At 42.7% G+C, this 20910-nt stretch overlaps 1 protein-coding gene across 2 annotated transcripts in view; it reads right to left on the reverse strand.

Moving 5' to 3' along the window:
* Positions 1–20910, reverse strand: part of TMCC3 (transmembrane and coiled-coil domain family 3) — a 290652-nt gene that overhangs the window by 232670 nt on the left and 37072 nt on the right. Inside the window, exon 1 of one of the 2 annotated variants that reach the window (XM_060656748.3) lies at positions 14625–14740. The exons of the other annotated variant lie outside the window; for it this stretch is intronic. The gene's annotated coding sequence lies outside the window, so the exon portion shown is untranslated. Of the gene's footprint in view, positions 1–14624; positions 14741–20910 lie in introns of those variants that run through there. 2 annotated transcript variants of the gene reach the window in all.

Here is a 20910-nt window from a genome sequence, read left to right on the forward strand (position 1 = left end):
AAGCACTTAACCTCCACGAGCCAGTTCTCTCATCTTTAAAATGCCTTGCTTCGCAGGGCACTGTAAGGATCGGATGAGATAGTGAACGTGAAGCACTTACCATAGAGGCTGATATTCGTAGGCCCAGGAGCTCTCACCACAAAACAGCAGCTATTATCATCTCCTTTTCCTCCGTGTAGTACTGTCAGCTATGGCAACAGCAGCTAACAATTACTAAGCACTCGTCTCGGGCACTGCCTAAGCATATTTGACAAACATAAGTCATTTAATTCCCACATCCAGGCAAGCACTAATATAATCTCCATTCTACAGATGAGGAAACTGAGGCATGAGATGCCAACTACCTTGCCGAGGTCACACAGCTTAGAGAGGCGAGTCCAGTCAATGTGACTCCAGAGCCCCTGCTGTTACTGCCAGAATACGCCATACTGCTGGCTATCTATAGGCACTGTCATGTCTCCCCAAGCAATGTGAGAGGTTCCTCAGGGCATGGCCTCCACCGTCTACTTCTCAGTGTCCTCCATAGCAGCCACCAGGGAATCTTACCCACCACAAGCCCTTCGAGTCCCTGTGGTAACAGATTAGCAGACAAGTGACAACAGAATCAATTAACCAGTTTCCAAAACACCTACATTGTCAGATGACCTCGCGGTAGACCATTTGTCTCCTGAACCAAGATGGGCCTAAAGTGAGGCACCAAAGGGTCTGTGCCACAGGAATGGAAGATCCCTCCACCCAGAGCACAGCTCTTGGACGTTAAGAATGAGATCCCTAAAGCCTTGACAAACTCTGAAAACAATTCTGACCAGTGTTTATATGCTTCTAGAGTCTGAACTGTCTGAGTTTAAGGCCTCTGTCTTTCGTTTAAATTAAAATACCTGCCAGAGAGAATGAAATGCGCCCCAGAGTTTCCCCCTTGGCACTGATGGACCACGGAACTATTCATGCTGTTATTATCAGGGACATTTCTGAGTATATCACCATGCAAATAAGGGGCTAGGGAATGCAGGTGATAGGACACAAACCTCATCAATACAGAATCTATTAATTTGGAACATTATCATTCATAGTTCTGAATTTTATTTTAAATTATCTATAAAGAAAAATGACATGAATAACTGAATAAACACAATCAATTCATCCATTCTATTAATACTTATGTGAATCTATCATGGGCCAGCACTAGAGTAATAGTCATAGATGTTATTCCGTATAATTCTCTTTAAAAGAGAACTCTTTAGTGCAGAAAGTTATGTCTACAATTCAAAATAAGTTTTAAGTCCAGAAAATTAAATTGTGGTATATTCACACAATGGAATGCTATGGTAACATATTCATAAGAAACTGCTGAACAGAAAAAGCAAGAGGTGGAACTCTCTTTAAGTATCCCATTTGTACTAAAAAAAAAAATAAAGATGATGAAGAAGATACATACACAAGTGAATATGCAGTGATATGATTGGGAAGGCTAGTCAAGAACATCCAACAGTCTGAGATGAAAAAGGAATTTTTTTTTTGTTGTACTACTGTAATGTGGAGTTTACCATTTTCACGTTGTTTTCATAATATTAAAGTTTACTAAAAGAGGCTAGCATGAGTTATTATTTATTGGCTCATGCTGAGCACAGCATCTGGCACATAATTGGAATTTTAGTATTTAGTGCACAAATGTAAATAAATGATGCTATTCATTACCATTTAACACATTTACATTTTCTATTCACTATATCAGGTTCCCACTCTAATCGTGCAAGTGAAAACACACTGGAGTGAGTCCAAGTCCCTGTATGTGTTTAAAGAAATACAATTGCAGTGAATCTGAAAAATATTCTGTAACTCACACTTTTCCTTTATGCTCCCAGCCCTATTCTCTCTCGAGCTCTGCTCTACACTCTACACACACACACACACACACACACACACACACACTCTCTCTCTCTCTCTCTCTCTCTCTCTCTCAGGAAAACAGTTCACTGACAAAAGAAAAAGAATTAAGAAATGCTTTGCTGCTGTTACTAAAAATTCAGGTTGGTCAGTAATGTTTTTTTAACCAGATGCTGATTTGAGGAAGGCAAATCTATAAATATGCATTACCACTTAATTGGCCCTACCAATTAATTTTTCATGTATCTTTCGAAAAGCGTTGGTACAGATTCCTTTGGAAAAAATCTGCACCATTCCTAACAGTAAGCACACAGACGTTCTGAGCACTGAGAGGAACCCTTAATGCACCCTGCAGGCCTATCAACAGCACTACACTCCGGGTTAAGAAGTTCTTAAGGTACCCGGACAGGACCAGGCTCTCCTGCTGCAGCAGTGACAGCAAGCCGGGAAAATGAAAACTGACAGTGCTTGTTTTTTTCAGTGATGATAAAGGTAGAACAAATTATGTATCTGCTGTGAGTGTGCATCAGGTTGTTTTTTTTTGTTGGACTTCCTCTCCCAGTAACAGCAACTAGGGGGGAAAAAAAGACATCTGGTAACTTCTTTAGGGAAAATCATAACAGATTTGTGGGTGTAACTCTACTCAATCTGTTTTGTAAATAAACCCCAGGCAATGGCATCAATGAAAAATCTTTTAAAAGATAATTTTAATAAGAGCAACGTCCTGGAAACTAAAGTTTTGATATCCCAGTGACTGTAAGAACCATCCTGTATGGAACTCATTACGTACTGGCACAGTGCAAAGCACTGGGTAGGCAAGTGAAAGTTTAATTCTCACAACTCCATGAGGTGTCACTACTATCCCCATTTTGTCGATGAAGAAACTGAGGCACACTGAGATGAACTTATCTGCCCAAACTCACACAGCTAGTGAGCAAAAGAACTGGAATTCAAACCCAGTTTGGAAGAACCCCAGGGCATTCTGGAGCATAACATTCCAACAAGCTCAACAAGCCTATCAGAGAGAGAACAGTAAGAATTAGAGGGACAAGGAAGGAGCTCTCTTTATGCACTGAGAGAGCAAAAGGCAAGCTGAACCCTGCAAACCACCCCACTCCCTAAAGTGGAATATATATAACATTCCTCAGGTACTAAGAACAAAGGCAGGGGAAAAACAAAATGTTCAGCTGATAAAGATCACAGTCATGTAGGACATGAAACTCCACAACTGTCTGTAACTGTCTTACTGATCTACAAGAAAAACACAATCTCAATAACAGTCAGACCTCCAGGAACCTATAGACTTGGTTTCCTGGAGCCCTATCATCACCTTCACCTCCACAGGACAGAAAACCCTGTGAAAAATCAGCCACTCCTCATAATCACAAGGCAGTTCTTTCTGCCCACGGGTCCTGTCCCAGTGCTATAATCAAAACACCTTTTTGCACTGTAAAACGTCTCAAGAATTCTTTTTTGACTGTTGGTCTTGACGATTCCACATTACTATGACTTCGGCACTTAAGCACAGCAGGCCAGGTATGGCAGGCAGAACAGCAGGCCTGGCACTCGGAAGCCTGGGGTTGTCTGGCTCTACAATGAGCAGACCTGCTTGCACCACTTAGCCTGTCCAAGCCTTGTTCTCTTCAGCTGTAAGACAAGGCAGCTGGGCTGGAATACACTTCAGCTCTAAAACTGCACATCAAGTATAAACACAAGTATATAGAAATGATCTGGCCGCAATGGTAGAGAAGAAAGTTGAACTGTACAGAGCGTACAATTGAGCACATCATGTCAACTTTGCGAGAAAAACCCTGGCAGATGGCATCCATCAGCAGTCAGCCTCCAATATAATTGCAACAATGACCTCCAGTGGCCACTGCTAAATCCAGCTGTCAATTTTTGGTCATCTCTGACTGATCAGCGGCATCTGATAGAGCACACTACTCTTTGAAACCTTTTCTTCACCCGACTTCTAAGAAACTAGCCTCTCCTCAATTTTCCCCTACATCACTGGCTGCTCCTTCAAGTCTTCTCTGCTACTCGATACTCACAGTCCCAGCCTGTGCAGGGCCCCAGGGTCTAGTCCCAGACCTCTTTGCCCTAACATTCTTGTAATCCACATGCTGATGACTCGCATGTATCTATCTCCATCCCAGAACTCCTGGCTCTTACATTCAGCTGCCTACTCAGCACCTCTGCTAGGATGTCCAACTGGCTGTGTCCCCAGATGAGCTCCTACATTTCCCGAGTAAAGGGTCACTGCAGGAAATGAACACTTCGCTCTTTTGGGAGCTCAGACTAGGGGACCTTAAACCCGAAGTCTTTACAATAGTTTGCCAGTCCTTCTTGGACATATCCCTGCTCACTCCCCAGTTATCTCTCAGATCTCTTCTCCAGTTACTCTTCTCCACCCCCAGCCACTCTAGCCAGCCAAGCTTATGCTCTTACCATACTTGCTACTTAGAACACTCCCCTCCCCCGCTCCCAGCCCCGTGGAGTCCCACCGGCTCATTCCCTCGCCTTCTCAGGAATTTGTTCAAGTATCACCTTTCAGTGAGGACTTTCTATTTTAAATTGCAACCTGCCAGGGGCACCTGGTGGCTCAGTTGGTTAAGCATCCAACTTTGGCTCAGGTCATGATCTCACGGTTGGTGGATTCGAGCCTAGTGTCAGGCTCTGTGCTGACAGCTCAGAGCCTGGAGCCTGCTTCAGATTCTGTGTCTCCCTCTCTCTCTGCCCCTCCCCTGCTCATGCTCTGTCTCTGCCTCTCAAAAATAATAAATAAATGCTAAAAAAAATTTTAGTTGCAATGTGCCCTTAGGGCACTCTTTTTGCCTTTCTTGTTTTATATTTTTTTAATATTTTTTCTTAAGTTAGTTAACATACACTATAGTTTTGGCTTCAGTGGAATCCAGTGATTCTTCACTCACATATAACACCCAGTGTTCATCCCAACAAGTGCCCTCCGTAATGCCCATCACCCATTTTCCCCACCCCCATCGACCTCAGTTTGTTCTCTGTACTTAAGAGTCTCTGATGGTTTGTCTCCCTCTGTTTTTATCTTATTTTTTTTCTTTGTAAACGTCTACCATGTGATAAATACTATATTCCTGTATTCCATTACTGCCTATATTCTCTAACTACCACATAAGATCCAAGAAGGGGGAAGGGTCCGTCTTGTTCACCGATTATCTCCAATACCTAGAAGAGTACACACAACGTAGTAGGCATCCCTTCTGGAAAAAAATGCTTCAAACTACTATCTCCACGCATAGTTTGTGAAGGGTAGCAGAATATGCCACCCCAAAATATGCTACTTTAGAAGAAGGATTATTTTTGAGCTGAAGACAACTGAGAAGAAGCAGATACAGAAAAACTCTCTGCTTTCCCCCTATTTGCCTAAAAAGAGGACCTGAATTCGTCAAGGTGCCCCGATCCCCTCTTTACCAGGAGGAATGGAAGTTAATCGCCAGAGGCACTAGACCCTCAGCAGCTCAGAGAAGGCACCAGAGGAATCTGTATTAACAACCTTACTAAAACTAACCCTTCTCTACCATCAGTTTCCCCGTAGATTTGCCTTCCCACAACTCGCCACAGTAGAAGCTCAAAGACCTTTTGTCTAGCTGCTTCTCTAAACACGTACTGTTCTTTGGTAAGATGGTACATAACCCCAAGTTCTAAGTGCCTCTTTCAGTTACTCATCTGCAGGGCTCCCATATGTATGCATAATGCTCAGGGTTAACATACTCGTTTTTCTCTTGTTCGTCTGTCTTTTGTCAGTCTGACATGCAGGGCCCCAGCTGGAGATCCTATGAGGGAAGGAGGAAAGTTTCCCACACCCTTACATTTGGGTACATCAGAGAACACACCGAGAAACAGAGGAAAATGATGAAAGCCTGTCCTGTCCCAGACGCTAGTTTCTTTTCCTCTCCTCTAAAAATAGTGACCACTTTGGGTTCAAGGAGAAGTGTATACTGTGGTGTCCCAATTAGACTTCACAGTCCCAAATAATAAAGAAGTATAGTATCTTTAAAATAATGTTTTAAAAGTATCTAAAGTAGGATCAGTATGTTATCACACACCAATTGACTTTTAACATGTGTATGACATCATACACACATTTTTTCAAGTAAAGTTGGGGAACTTGGATTCCTACAGCAATCCTGAAACTGTCTTTACATATCAATAGCCTATAATGCTATATAACTGTAGCAGATTATAGTGTCTGATTTTTCTTTTGTTTTTGTTTTGTTTTGGTTTTTCAAATTTGAAATCTGTCTTTCACACATCAGGATTCTGTAATGGCAAATGATGGTCACCAAGTAAGCGGTCAAAGTTCAAACACACCATGAAAGAGCCTGGGTCTAAGTCCCAGGTCCACAACTAGACCAGGTCTTACTATCTAGAAGAACTCTGCCGACACACTGGGCTTTTCTGACCTTTGGCTTGCTCACCTGTGGAATGGAGGCGTTAGACCCCTAGTACGATTTCCATGAGGATGAATGAAATGCTCCACATCACACACTCAGGCAAGTGCTTGGCAAACAGGAAGCACTCAACACATAACAATTTGTCATCTTCAGACTTCACCTGCAGACTCTGGCTCTCAAAGACCTTGTAGACCCCAAACTGAAGTCCTACCCATTGCAGTAAAATATTCCCTTCTTCAGTTTATGCCTAATGAAAATGCATCCATTTTACAGTAAAGATAAACAAATCAAATCACCTTAAGTGCCCTAATAAGATATATGAATGCAGATCTTAAAGATAAAATTCTTGAGGGTTAAGAACTGGCCAATGGGTAAATGAACCAGTTCTTCCCAAATAACAAAGAGGAACTATAACAATATCTTTAAAATAATGCTTTAAAAGTATCCGAATTAGGATCAGTGTGTTGTTTTCATATGCAGAAGGAAGTAGAGAACAGGAAGAAAAGAGGAATCGTAAGAAGAAGGTATTTGCAAATGATGTATCCAATAAGGAGTTAATATCCAAAATACAGAAAGAACTTATGCAACTCAACACCCAAAAAACAAATAACTCGATTAAAAAGTGGGCATAAGACCCAAATAGACATTTCTCCAGAGAAAATATACAGATGGCCAACAGACACATAAAAGAAACTCAACACCACTCATCATAAGGGAAATGCAAATCAAAACTACAGTGAGGTATTACCTGACATCTGTCAGAACGGCTAAAATCAAAAACACAAGAAATAACAAGGGTTGATAAGGATGTGGAGAAAAAGGAGCCTTCCGTGCACTGCTGGTACGAACACAAATTGATGCGCGGTGGAAAACAGTATGGAGGTGCCTCATAAGGTTAAAAACAGAATTACCATACTATCCGATAATTCCACTACTGGGTATTTACCCAAAGAAGATGAAAACATGAATTCAAAAAGATACATGTACCCCTCCGTTTAATGCAGCATTATTTACAATAGCCAAGATATGGAAACAGCCCACGTGTCCATCCACAGGTGAATGGATAAAGAAGATATGGCGCACATATACAACGGAATATTACTTAGTCAGAAAAAAGAATGAGATCTTGCCATTTGTAACAACATGGATGGAGCTAGAGAATATAATGCTTAGTGAAAAAAGTCAGAGAAAGAAAAATACCACATGATTTCACTTAGAGTGGAATCCGAGAAACAAAACAAAGAAAAAAGAGACAGACTCAAATACAGACAACTGGTGGTTTCCAAAGGGGTGGTAGGTGGGGGTAGGGGTGAAATAAAGGGGATGAAGAAAACACTTATCTTGATGAGCACTGAATAATGTATGGAATTGTTAAATCATTATATTGTATGCCTGAACCTAACACAACACTGTGTGTTAATTATACTTCAATTAAAAAAGAAGAAGAGGAAGAAGGAAGAGGAAGAGGAAGAGGAAGAGGAAGAGGAAGAGGAAGAGGAAGAGGAAGAGGAGGAGGAGGAGGAGGAGGAGGAGGAGGAGAAAAAGAAAAGACACTATGTAGAAAAAGTGTGAATTTGAAAGGATTACTTCAGCATTCAGGCCAGTGTCAACCTTATTCTTTTTTTAAGTAGGGTTATCGTAGAGATAAATCAGGAGGAAGCTATATATTCCACAATACCAATTTACTGATTGGTACACCTGAAACTAACGTAACATTGTGTGTCAACTACACTCAAAAAAAAACAAAAAAACCCACCAACTACAATAAATAGCACCCACACAGCTTGCATCTACCATGTGCCATGCACTGTTCCAAGTGCTTCATGTGTCCTGTCCCATTTCACATCCTCACAACATCCTCTGAGTGGGTAGGAAACTAGGGCACAGAGAGTAACATGCACAATGTCCAACAGCTGGCAAGTGGCAGAGTCAGGACTCCAACTCAGGCAGTGCAGTTCTAGGGTCTGTGCTCAGAGCCACTCTGGTACACTATCCCTGATTCATGTTCCCTGATTTCAGAGAGGGACGGGTCTTTTGCTCCTAACCCTATGTGATTCTGAAAGAGGTAAATTTGCCCCCTACCCTACTCTCAGCCACAAGTGTAGTCATATATTGTGACTCAGAGTAACCAGGCAGAGTCTACCTCTGAGATTTATTCTGCTGAAGCTAGGAGAAAAAAACTATCCTTCTCCTTTCTTGGACTGAGAGCTGCAAGGTTATGACCCCAATGCGGTGAGGTCCCTTGTACCCCACTACGTGGAGGCACAAGGAAATGCTTAGAGCATGGGACCAGCCATAGACAGGGGCCAAAATGGGAGATGGATAGATAGAAAGAGGGGTGGGGTAGGCTATGTGAGTCCCTGGATCTGGCTGTATCTGAGGCACACTACTTCCTGCTTTTCTAAGTTCTGGTAGGCACAGGAGAATAATAACCAATAAGACACCATCTTTATTCTTGAGGAGCTCACAGTCTAAGGTAGGAGAGCACATATGAAAACAAATAATTATACTACAGGGAGCTAGCTGGTTAATAGAATTCCTGCCATGGGGCTTTTGCACTTGCTATTTCCTCTCCTGGAAACAGTATACTCCAAGATCCATACACTGGTATATGAAGTTCCTAAGGCTGTTGCAAAAAATATCACAAACTGGGTGGCTTCAACAACAGAAATTTATTGTCTCAAATTTCTGAAGGCTCAAAGTCCAAGGTCACAGTGTCTCTTTGAGGGCTATGAGAGAGAATCTGTTCCATCCTGCCCTCCTACCTTCCAGTTGTTTGCTGGCAATCTTTGGAATCCATTGGCTTATAGATCTCTGCCATCATCATCACGTGGCATCATCCCTGTCTACTGTCTGTCTCTAGATTTCTTTTTTACATTTTTTTAAAGTTTATTTGAGAGACAGCAAACATGAGTGCGGGAGGGTCAGAGAGAGAGAATCAGAAGCAGGCCTCACGCTGTCAACATAGAGCCCAACACAGGGCTCAAACTCACCAACTGTGAGATCATGACCTGAGCCAAAATCAAGAGTTGGACACCTAACCAACTGTGCCACTCAGGCGCCCCAACATCTCCTTTTTAATAAGGGCACCACTCACATTGGATTAGAGGCCTATCCTACTCCAGTATGACCTCATCTTGACTAGTTTCATCTGCCACTACCCTATTCCCAAATAAAGTCACATCCTCAGGTACTGGGGGCTAGAACTTCAACATGATTTTCTTACGGGACATAATTCAAACCATAACATCTGGCCTCTTCTTACCATTCAAGTCTCAATCCAAGTATTATCTCCACAGACAGGCTGTTCCTGATCTCCAAATTGAAAGTGGCTCTCCCCCAGGAACCAGTCACTCTACCTAACTGCCCTATTTCATTTTCTTCATATACTTAGCACTACCAGAAATTACTTGTTCATTTGGTTTTGGTTTGTCTCTCCACACTAGAATGTAAACCCTATGAAATCAAGGATTTTGTCTTGTCCATTTATCCAGCGCCTAGAGCAGTGCCTAACACATGGGGGTGGTTCATTCAATACCCGTTGAATAAATGAATACATGTACCAATAAATATCACTTGTCCATTCATAAACATAATGCCAGAGAGTGCACGACTATGAATGAAAATAAAGCAAGGTAAGAGGACAAAGACGTGCCACTTTGAATGGGGTGGCAGGGAAGGCTTCAGAGACACAACAATGAAGCAAACCAGAGATGGTTTCAAAGACAGTGAGGATGACTGTGAGTTCACAGCGTGACTGGAGTGAGCTCCAGGCATGACTAAGATATGAGGAAGAGTGGGGACAGCGAGGAGAGGAGGCGTGCCATAAAGGAAGCCGCGAGTAAAGGTGCCTGCATTTACTACCCTGTCTGGACCTTTGGCTTACAAAGCACTTTGATATTCCTGGCCACATAAAGTGCTCCCTTATTCGTGAAGTTGTCACAAGAGTCCTGAACCCCTCCCTCTCTGTCCCCTGGCATTTTGTTCTTGCCTCTGCTACAGCATTTCCAGCACGTTTGCGCAATTGTAAGTTTTCTATCTTACGTGCCTCTTGGCCCCCTCCAGTGAGCTCCTTGAGGGCAGGGACCCCAGAAGTTACTCAGCAGACGTGGAAGGAAGGGAACTTTTGGCTGGCACTCCTCCTCCCTGTGGACGCTCCTTCTGCCATACAGACCAAGTTTTTCCCATTTAAAAACAAGGCTTTGGGGAGTGACCTCATGCAAAATGGCACAGCAGGAAGCTCTAGGAGTCGTCCCTCCACCAACATGGAAGGAGGTGACTAGAACCAACTACCTGGGAACCCTGGAGCCTGACGGACGCGTATGACAAGTGGGGCACAGGCTGCTGACCTTTTCTAGGCGAGCAGGGTGGGTGAACCAGCCACTGCCGCCACTCCTCAGCCCTGCGCAGCTGTGGGGAGGGAAGGGCAGCCCACGGTGCCAGAACGGCTGGCTGGTGCGGGGTGGACGGTGAGGACCTCGCCTCCTAACAATCTGGGGTTGTGCATTTTGGTTGGAAAGCCTGTGTCGTCACTGCTGCTACCACAGGATATGTGACAGGAGATAAACTGTCATGTTGCTACCCAGAGAGCCAAAATGTTTAGCCATGGGATTTATACATTATTAACTCATTTTTTTCCCAACAAATACTGAGTAGCTTTAATGTGCCAAGCACTGGAAATACAGGAATAAACAAAACGGACAAAAATCGGAATTTACATTCTAATAGGGAAAGTGATGGTTCGCTGAAGCGTGAGGGAGGGTGGAGGCAGGAAGGGGTGTATCATTCTTATCTTGAGTCACTCCAGGCCCCTCTGATTTGGGACCATATTATCGTATCACATTTTACTCATGCCAGGTCTCCTGGCCTAAACGTAAAGACCATGCAAGTTAATTCCTTAGGTCTCTAGTTGCTTCTCACCCCAACACCCAGGCCAGAGACCCAGAAACCAAACGTGACTCGCAGTCTCTTGGTCAGGTCCGGAAACAATCACATAATTTCTCCAACAATAAAGATGATATTTTGTTTCTTTGTTTAATTAGAGCTGTGTACCTATATATTTTTTTTCTTAAAAAAAAAATCTCCATCTTCCCAGGATGATTTAACTGGATTCCTGCCTGAGGCAGAAGCTAAAACCACTGTCCTCCAAAAGCCGACTTCCTGATGTGAGCCTTGGTTCAGACAAGTCATTCAAGCTCTCTGAGGGTCGGTTTCCTAGTCTGTTAAGTGGGACAGTAAAGCGTCACCTCATAGGGCTGTGTAGATGCTTCGATAAGGCAAGGATGTGAAAATGCTTAGAGCAACACCTGGCACATACGAAGAACTCAATATACGTTACTGGGGAAAAAAAAAAAAAAAAGAAATAAAAAGGAAAAGCTTCCCAACATCCTTCCAGCCCATCATTTTACTGAGAGAGCATCACTATCTGTCAAGTCACACAACCCAACAAAAGAATATTTCATTATCACAGCACACTAAGCAGCAAGGCAGATTTGGGGAGTGGGGGTCAGGGGAAGCAGGTTCCAGGTGATAGTGAGCGTCTGGGGTGGCTGCTAGATTTGGCTTCTCCAACAGCCCGGGGCCCTGCTTACCAACTTGAAATGTACCTTTGCGCAGAATCTCCCAGGGAGACTCTTGCCTCCTCCCCTTCTCTCCTCCTGTTTTCCTTTAAAGCTGATTCAACCAAGGGAAGCAAGGCCTCATTTTTCATAAGAGCATTCTCCCCACACCTTGACTTTCTTCTCTTCATTTGCATTAGGAACAGTACATCTGACCCTTTATTAAGGCAATGCTGGTGGCTCCTTTCGCAGCGTGATTCTCTCTCCCTGATAGTCCCTCTCCCCAGCAGCCAGAGGCCTGAGTTCAAGAGTAACATGAAGCTATGACCTGAGGCTGACTGCTTTGGGAGGAATCAAGCAAGGGCTGCAGAGCAACTCAAAAGTCATCTGATGGACCCATTATGCTAGGAGAAAGAAGTCAGAAAAAGACCAAGTGTGTTCTCACTTACACGTAGAATCTAAAAAAAGCCAAAGTCATAGGAAAAGAGAGTAGAACGGTGACTGCCAGAGAGTGGGGAATTGGGGAGAGGTTGATCAAAGGGCACACACTTCTAGCTGTAAGATGTGTAAGTTCTGGGGATCTAAGGTACAGCACAGTGACTGTGTCTAACACTAATGGATTATATGCTTGACAGTTGCTGAGAGATTTTTTTTTAAGGTTTATTCATTTTTCTGAGACAGAAAAAGTGTGAGTGGGGGAGGGGCAGAGAGAGAGGGAGACATAGAATGCGAAGCAGGCTCCAGACTCCGAGCTGTCAGCACAGAGCCTGACACCGGGCTCAAACTCACAGGCTGCAAGATCATGACCTGAGCTGAAGTGGGACACTTAACTGACTGAGCCACCCAGGGGCCCCAAGTAGATTTTTTTAATGTTGATTTATTTTTGAGAGAGAGCACGAGAGGGGGAGTGGCAGAGAGAGAGAGAAATAGAGAATCTGAAGCAGGCTCCAGGCTCTGAGATGTCAGCAACAGAGCCAGATGTGGGGTTCAAACTCACAAACTAGGAGATCAAGACCTGAGCCGAAGTCAGATGCTTAACCAACTGAGCCACCCAGGTGCCCCAAGAGTAGATCTTAAATGTTATCACCACACACACAAAAAAGTAATTGTGTAAGGGGATCAAGGTGCTAACTAACCTTATTTTGGTAGTTATTTTACAATACATACACTTATCAAATCATCACACTGTGCACCTTAAATTTACATGTATATCAATATCTCAATAAAGCTGGGGAGAAAAAAATCATCCAAGACATGTGGCATCTCCCCAGCTTCTTGTCCCACCGCAGCCTACAGACCTTTTCGGTTAGACTTTTTTTTTTTTTTTTTTTTTTTTTTTTTTTAAATAAAATGCAAGGGGCGCCTGGGTGGCTCAGTCGGTTGGGCGGCCGACTTTGGCTCAGGTCATGATCTCGCGGTCCGTGAGTTCGAGCCCCGTGTCGGGCCCCTGTGCTGACAGCTCAGAGCCTGGAGCCTGCTTCAGATTCTGTGTCTCCCTCTCTCTGACCCTCCCCCATTCATGCTCTGTCTCTCTCTGTCTCAAAAATAAATAAACGTTAATAAATAAAATAAAATGAAATAAAATGAAATAAAACGCAAGAAACCACCTTCCCTGTCATGGCCTAAGAAATGACAACTGTTGGGAGGATTACACCTCCTCCCCAAGTGATAACATCTCTATGAGAACAGGGTTGGGGGCTCAGTCATTAAACACAGAAACTGGCCCGAGAACAGGCTGTTGAAAAAAACACGTTAAGTAAATTCCATTTTTACAGCATCGGCTGACATCTAAAAATTCCAAATTAGAAGCTATAAAATGTATGACAGGTATCTTCAGAACAAATTAACTGTGGGGTGCCTGGGTGGTTCAGTCAGCTAAGCATAGGACTCTTGATTTCGGCTCAGGTCATGATTGTACGGTTCATAATTCAAGCCCCGCATCAGGCTCCACAGACAGTGTGGAGCTTGCTTGGGCTTCTCTCCCTCGCTCCCTCTCTCTCTACCCTTCCCCCCTTCACGTGCACATGTGAGTACTCTCCCTCTCCCAAAATAAATAAATAAACTTAAAAAAAAAAGAACGTATTCATTGCAAAATCAATTATGTGCCACACACCACTTGGGATTTTATGAAAATTAGCACGATCTCAAAATTGAAGAAAATGTACTATACAGTATGCTTTGTTATTTTCATTGGTATGAATACAGACCCAATACTTAATTCTCGCCTTCACTATTATAAAGTGCCTACAGTATTTTCCCATTTTAAAGTGAGGAAAATAACAGCTACCTCACTGCGTTTTTGTGAAGATTAAATGAGTTACCATATTTATATCCTCAGAACAGGGCCTGTCAGATGGTGACTACTTACGAAACGTTAGCTATTATTGTTGCTGTTGTTATCAGGCACTAGCCTGGCTGACACTATTAGACCAAGTTAAATAGAAGTTCATTTACTTAATCTGCTCAAAAAAGTATTAATAGAAGCAAGACACACATATAATCCATGGTCCTGACAACAAAATTTGTCCTCAGACAAATTTACCTCAGGTAAAAGCCATTACCAGATCCTCATCACAGAGGAATTGCCTATAAGTTGCTTATTTCTTAGAATGTGATTGTACCTTGAAGCAGAAACATAGATTTAGTAGACCCGAAATGTACGCCAGAGAGAAATGAATTAGCAACTTCACTAAAAGGCTCCTTTAAAAAAAGAAAAAAAAAAAAAAAAAAAAAAAAAGACAGCAATTTTTACCTTCTCTTCATGCCAGATGATGTTCCTGATTCCATAAGATTTGGGGCACCTTTATCTGATAAGGGCCCAAGAGTTTATGAGAGCTTCAAACGACCACGCTCTGGGTTAAAAATAATCAGTGAGAAACAAAAACTGAGAAACAAGTGAGAAACGAAAAGCAGAAGTATGCTCAAGACTGCTCCATTTGCACTCTCCCACAGTGGGTGTTTTCCTGTCTATCAGATACCATCCTCCAGCCCAGCAGTTCCCTAATGGGTGACCTACAGGCCACAAAACCACAGGATGCCGGGCCACATAAGGGTTTTAGGGTCTGGTGAGCTTCTCCTCCTGGAAAGCTACAGTGCCGACGGAAACCACAGACCCCCTTTTCCAAGGAACATTACTAGAATCCAGGTTTTGGAAATGCTGAAACAGCCTAAAATTAATCACTTCATTCCATTGAGGAATGACTGTGGGCTCATTCACCTGGCCAGGCAAAGCCAACACTCACTTAAAAGCAGATGGAGAAGAATGTTAACCCCATCCATACACACGGCCCCTCATTCGTTGCATGATTTCACATTTTGGATCAAGTCAAAAAGAAACTATCCTCAGGATTGATCTGGGAAGGTATAAATTATAGGAATGGTTTACGAGAAGCCATTCTCATAAAAGAAGTGATTTTAGAAGACGTGTAGAATAATGGGGCTCAGTCGGTTAAGCATCCGTCTTCGGCTCAGGTCATGATCTCACGGTTCATGGGTTCAAGCCCCACATCAGGCTCTGTGCTGACAGCTCAGAGACTGGAGCCTGCTTTGGATTCTGTGTCTCCTCTCTCTGCCCCTCTCCCACTCATGCTCTGCCACTCTCTCTCAAAAATAAATAAACATTAAAAATTATTTTTTTAAAAAGATTTGTAGATTAAGAGAAAGGAAGAAGATGTAAGAGCAAACCTGTCAACAAAATGAATTTAATTCTCCTGTTTTTTGTGGGTTTTTTTTGGTTTATTTATTTCAACAAAGCAGGGAAGGGGCAGAGAGGGAGGGAGGGAAAGAGAGGGAGAAAGAGAATCCCAAGCAGGCTCCACACAGTCAGCACAGAGCTCACCAAGGGGCTTGATTTCATGAACTGTGAGATCATAACCTAAGCCGAACCCAAGAGTCAAACACTTAACTGACTGAGCCACCCAGGTGCCCCTCTCCTACTGTTAATTTTTAAGTCAAAGAGAAGACTGCAGGTGCATGGCAACCTGATCAGAATATGTCCAAAGTCATCAGGAAGAAACCTACTGATGTTAGTTTAGTGGGGTGACAAACGGAGAGGAATATTCAGGATTCTTTGTCAAACTTTGTCTGGAAAAAAATTCCAGAATCCGAAATATCTGTTTATATTATAGGTTTCCCTTTTTTTTTCTAGCACCCGATACATCACAGAAAATTAGGGATTTGGGGAAACATCTTGCCACCCCTCAGGCCACAGTGGTATTCACCCAACCATAACTGCCCAAAATGGCTCCACTTCTACCCTTCCTAATGACCAAATGTACGAAGGCACAGCATCAGCAGAGGGGAAGCTGAAATTCCTGAAATAATAAGAACACAGAATAAAGCCATCTTGGGTTATGTAGTTGTTTCCCAGAATTCAAAACCACTCAGAATCTTAAGCCTGGGTCCCCTAAGTGGGGCAGGAGAGGAGCTGGGAAGGGGCTGCTTAGCTGAGGTTATAGAAAAGCTTTATTCCACAGGCTCTGCAGTTGAACAGAAAGTCATATAAAAGTGCCCATTTTGTTCCAGCACTGTCCAACTGAACCTTCAGTGACAATGAAAATGTTCTGTACAAACAGCGTTTAACATGGTAGCCACGAGCCACATGTGGCTATCCAGCACTTGAAATGTAACCAGTTCAACTGAGGAACTAAATTTTTTTATTTTAATTCATTTTAGCTTAAATAATCACATGTAGCCTGTGGCTTCTGTATTTGGTAGTGCAACTAGCTCATACATTTAATATTCCAACAACATGAATTCCACAAAAATGGAGATGGTTGGGGACCAAGAAGGGTTCTCCGGAAGTCCTGGGAAACGGACTATTTGCCTTATCAAAGAAGTAGGGAAGAATCAAGTCTATTATCTCATGAATCTCTAAGTATACTAGATTTAAGACAAGCATCACTCCCATCTTACTAAATGGGGAAACTGAGATAGAGATTCAACTAATTGATATAAACAGGAACTGCTATTTGTGGAATCTCTACACGTATGCAGGTTTTTACATGCAATCGTTTACAACCATCTTCCAAGGCAAACATTACTGCCTCTCTTCTCCTGGTGTGGTGACTGAAGTTCACTAAGGTTAAATGCTTAGGGAAAGCCACACAGCAAGTGAAGCTGAGATTTGAACTCAGAACTATTTTTAAAGCCCAAACAAAATACAGCAAAAATCAATTCTCCCTTCCAGATTTAGTCAACAAGTATTTTTTGAGCCTCTGTTATATGCACAACAGCATGCTAAGTACTTGGGAGGGGGGAATACAAAGATGAGGAAAGAAAACCATTGATATCACTGAACCTCATAGTTGTGTGGGCTTGCTATTCTTCTCTAACAAGGGCCATGAATTATTCAATTACTCACAGCTAGCTCCTCTTGTATATTACAGCAATCAACTGGTCTGGAATAAAAAATAAGCTAATATTTTTAGCACTTCAAAAACAAGCAGAACTAAAAGCACATGTGACGAGAGAAAAAAACAGATAAAATAGACTTCATCAGAATTAAAAACTTTGGGGCACCAAAGGACACCAGCAACGAAATGAAAAGATAATCCAGAGAATGAGAGGAAATACCGGCCAATCACGTATCTGACAAGGGACTCGTATCCACACTGTGTTTTTTAAAAAACTCTTACAACATAATAATAAAAAGACAAATAACCTGCACACATTTTTGGGTGTCCAGCTCTTTTTGGTCTAGGAGTGGAATACCAGATCACACAGTAACTCTATGTTTGGTATTTTGAGGAAGTGCCAAACTGTTAGCAAAGTGACTGCACCATTCAACAACCACAACAGCAAGGTATGAGGGCTCAAACTTCCGTGCAACCTCACCAACACTTGCAGTTGCCTGTCTTTTTCATCTTAGCCATTCCTGATGGTAGGAAATAATATCTCAGTATGGTTTCATACGCATTTTCTAACAACCAGTGATGCTGAACATCACTTCTTGTGTTTACTGACCATTTACTTATCTTCTTTGGAGAAATGCCTGCTTAAATCCCATGCCCCTTTAATCATATTCATTACATAAGTCCTATTCAGTTCAAAGAAACATAATGGAGAGGAAAAACACATTTTTTCTTCTATTTATCAATACAATTTCTTCAGGTATCTCAAAATGTGAAGCTATAAATGCCCAGATTCTCTTATAATGTGCCAGGTTGAAGGTGGGGACTGTGGGCTCACCTGAGTCTAAAGCCCAGTTCTCCTGCTTCTAGGTGACCTGGAGCAAGTGACTTAATCTGAGCCTCAGTTTCTCGTTCCTGCAAAACACAATTCACACACACACCTCAGAGATGTCTAAATCAGCAGGCTATCTAGCACGTGGTGAGTACTCAACAAATGCCAATGTTACTGTTTTATCAACAACATGGCATCATTACTGTTGTTACAACCCCAGTTCCCAAAGGAAGCCCGAAAATGTGACTGACACATATGTTTTCCGTGTACATTTAGTGCTTCATTACTGCTCTACTCAATTTAATTCAGACTCCCAATGCCCAAACATAAACAGTGCTCACTGTCACCACCACTTGTTATCCCAGGGACTTAGACTTTGAAATAAGGCCCCCAAATATCTCACTGGATAGAACAAAGGCTGCCCTATCCCCTGGCAAAAGCAACAGGGGATATTTCCCAAGTCAACAATAGAAAAAAAATTTTTTTTAATTTTTAAAAAATGTTTATTTATTTTTGAGAGAGACAGAGACAGAATGCGAGTGGTTTAGGGGCAGAGAGAGAGGGAGACACAGAATCCGGCAGGCTCCAGGCTCAGAGCTGTCAGCACAGAGCCCGATGTGGGGCTCGAACCCACCAGCTGTGAGATCATGACCTGAGCTGAAGTCGGACACCTAACCGACTGAGCCACCCAGGTGCCCCAGAAAAAAAAATTTTTTTTTAATAGGTATGCTTTTGTTGTTTCTAGGAGAACTGAATGAAGAAGAAAATGTCCGCATCTCCTCAGAGATGGCTGGCAAACAGGGGGAAAGAACACTAGAAAATGAAGCTGCCAGGGGGAGCTGGCAGAGGAACATGAGTACCACCAGTCTCTGTACCAGAGGATCACCAACACCCACGGAGCAAAGTAAGGGGCTGTGATATAGCTGGAAGCCAACCAAGTTCAGGAACCCCCTTTTTTTTTCTTTAAGTCTACATGAAAAAGGAAGAGAAACTGCACAGGAGTGAACTCTCTCCTCTGTAGGACAAACATCCGGTTCTCCTTTCCCTTTTGCCGAGCAAGGGTGGTGGAACAGGAGCCTGGAGAAATATCTGCGGTTCCAAGTGGACCACACCTCCTTACCAACATCAGGGAAAGTGCAGCAGTGACCTCGGGCTTGCCCAGGCCACCCCACCAGCCCAGCCACACACACTGCCCGCCGAAGAGCCCAAATCTTCCAATAGCTCCTTCTAGCCACACATCTCCAAAAACATCTGGGAAGAGACAGCAACACTGAGCACTAGTGAGGAGCACGTGTGCTTTGGTCTCCACACTTGTTGGTTAGGCACAAGAGCCCCAAATCTCAAAATATTAAAAGGAAGTATGTCATGGGATTTGCCTATCACAAGGACCTCTTTTAGCACCCACGAAAACCTCACAGTCTCTGTGGGGACTTCTCCTGGTCACTGTCTACCTCCTCCTCAGTAAAATAGGGAGAAGTTAAACAACTTCCTCACAGCAATGTCTGCTGAGGCCAAATGTAAGTGCTCCTGAAATCTGAGTGGATAATAATGTTCTTGTCCTTCCGGGTCTGTCCCTGAATGCTGCCTCTGTTTTGCGTTTTTCCACAATAAAGGCATAGAACTTGAGAGCTGAGAAGGCCCACAGGAGCTGAGAAAGCTGAAATAACTTACCACAGGTCACAGAGAATGGAAGGGGCCGAGACAACACTTAACAATCAGCTTTATCCATAAAAACTGGAAAGTACATTGTTCAGATTATAATCCACTTTCTCCATAAAGAGTATGTCCCTGACCCGGAACTTAAGTGCTCACAAGGGAAATGTCAAGGGAATTAGGAATATGGATTCTGAACCAATAACAAGGTTCAAATTCAGTTCTGTCCCTTCCAAAAGTGTGTGGCTTCAAGCAAGTTCCTAAACCTTGCTTTCCTGATCCATCACAAGGGGCTAATAAAGGCACCAACCCTGTAGACTACTCTGAGAATGAATGTACCAATATAATTTCCAGAATAGTGTCTGATGTAAATACTAGATAACTCATCATCATCATCATCATCATCATCCTAAAACAGAGGGGAAATGAGAGTGAAAACATTGGGGATTACATGAGAGAAGACAGAAAGTGTGTGGTCACTAAGTAGGTAGAGCACCACTTAACTTAAAAAATGTAAACATACACCAAAAGTCATCTTAACCGTGGCTAGTGGAACAGTGAAACAAGAACAGGTTATAAAACGTTAGGTACAATACGACTCCAATGATGTTAAATAATCATATCTGCACACATACGTATTCTCCAAAAAGAAAGTGAAAACAACAAATGACATGTTAGCAACAACTATCTGGGCAGTGGGACATGGATGGCCCTTACCGTCTTCTCTATTTCCAAAGTCTTACGCAGCAGATGTGTATTACTTCGGAAGTCAAAATAAATGTATGTTTTAAAGATTATTTTTATTTTTTAATTTTTTTAAAAGTTTATCTGTTTTAGTAATCTGTATATCCCATGTGGGGCTTGAACTCACAACCCTGAGATCAAGAGTCGCACTTTCTACTGACTAAGCCAGCCAGGCACCAGTAAAGATTATTTTTAAAGAAGAAACTTGATAACAAGCCAGGTCTCAAATGGCTGAAGGGCTATTATAAGCAGATGCAATGGGATAGGTGGAATCCCTTAGAAGCAGTGTTTGGGAGGGGAGACCAAGAGAGGGGGAGTAGGGGGAAACCTCAAACCACTATGCAAATATGGAAGGTGATGCTGGAAAGTAGCTGGTCGGGAGGGGCAGGAACGAATTGTAAACAGAAAAGGAGAGTCATGATTTCCTCAGTCCCTCATTTACATGAGAGAGATTATGA

This window comes from Panthera onca, chromosome B4, assembly GCF_046562875.1.
Source record: "Panthera onca isolate mPanOnc1 chromosome B4, mPanOnc1 haplotype 2, whole genome shotgun sequence".
Classification (NCBI taxonomy): Eukaryota; Metazoa; Chordata; class Mammalia; order Carnivora; family Felidae; genus Panthera; species Panthera onca.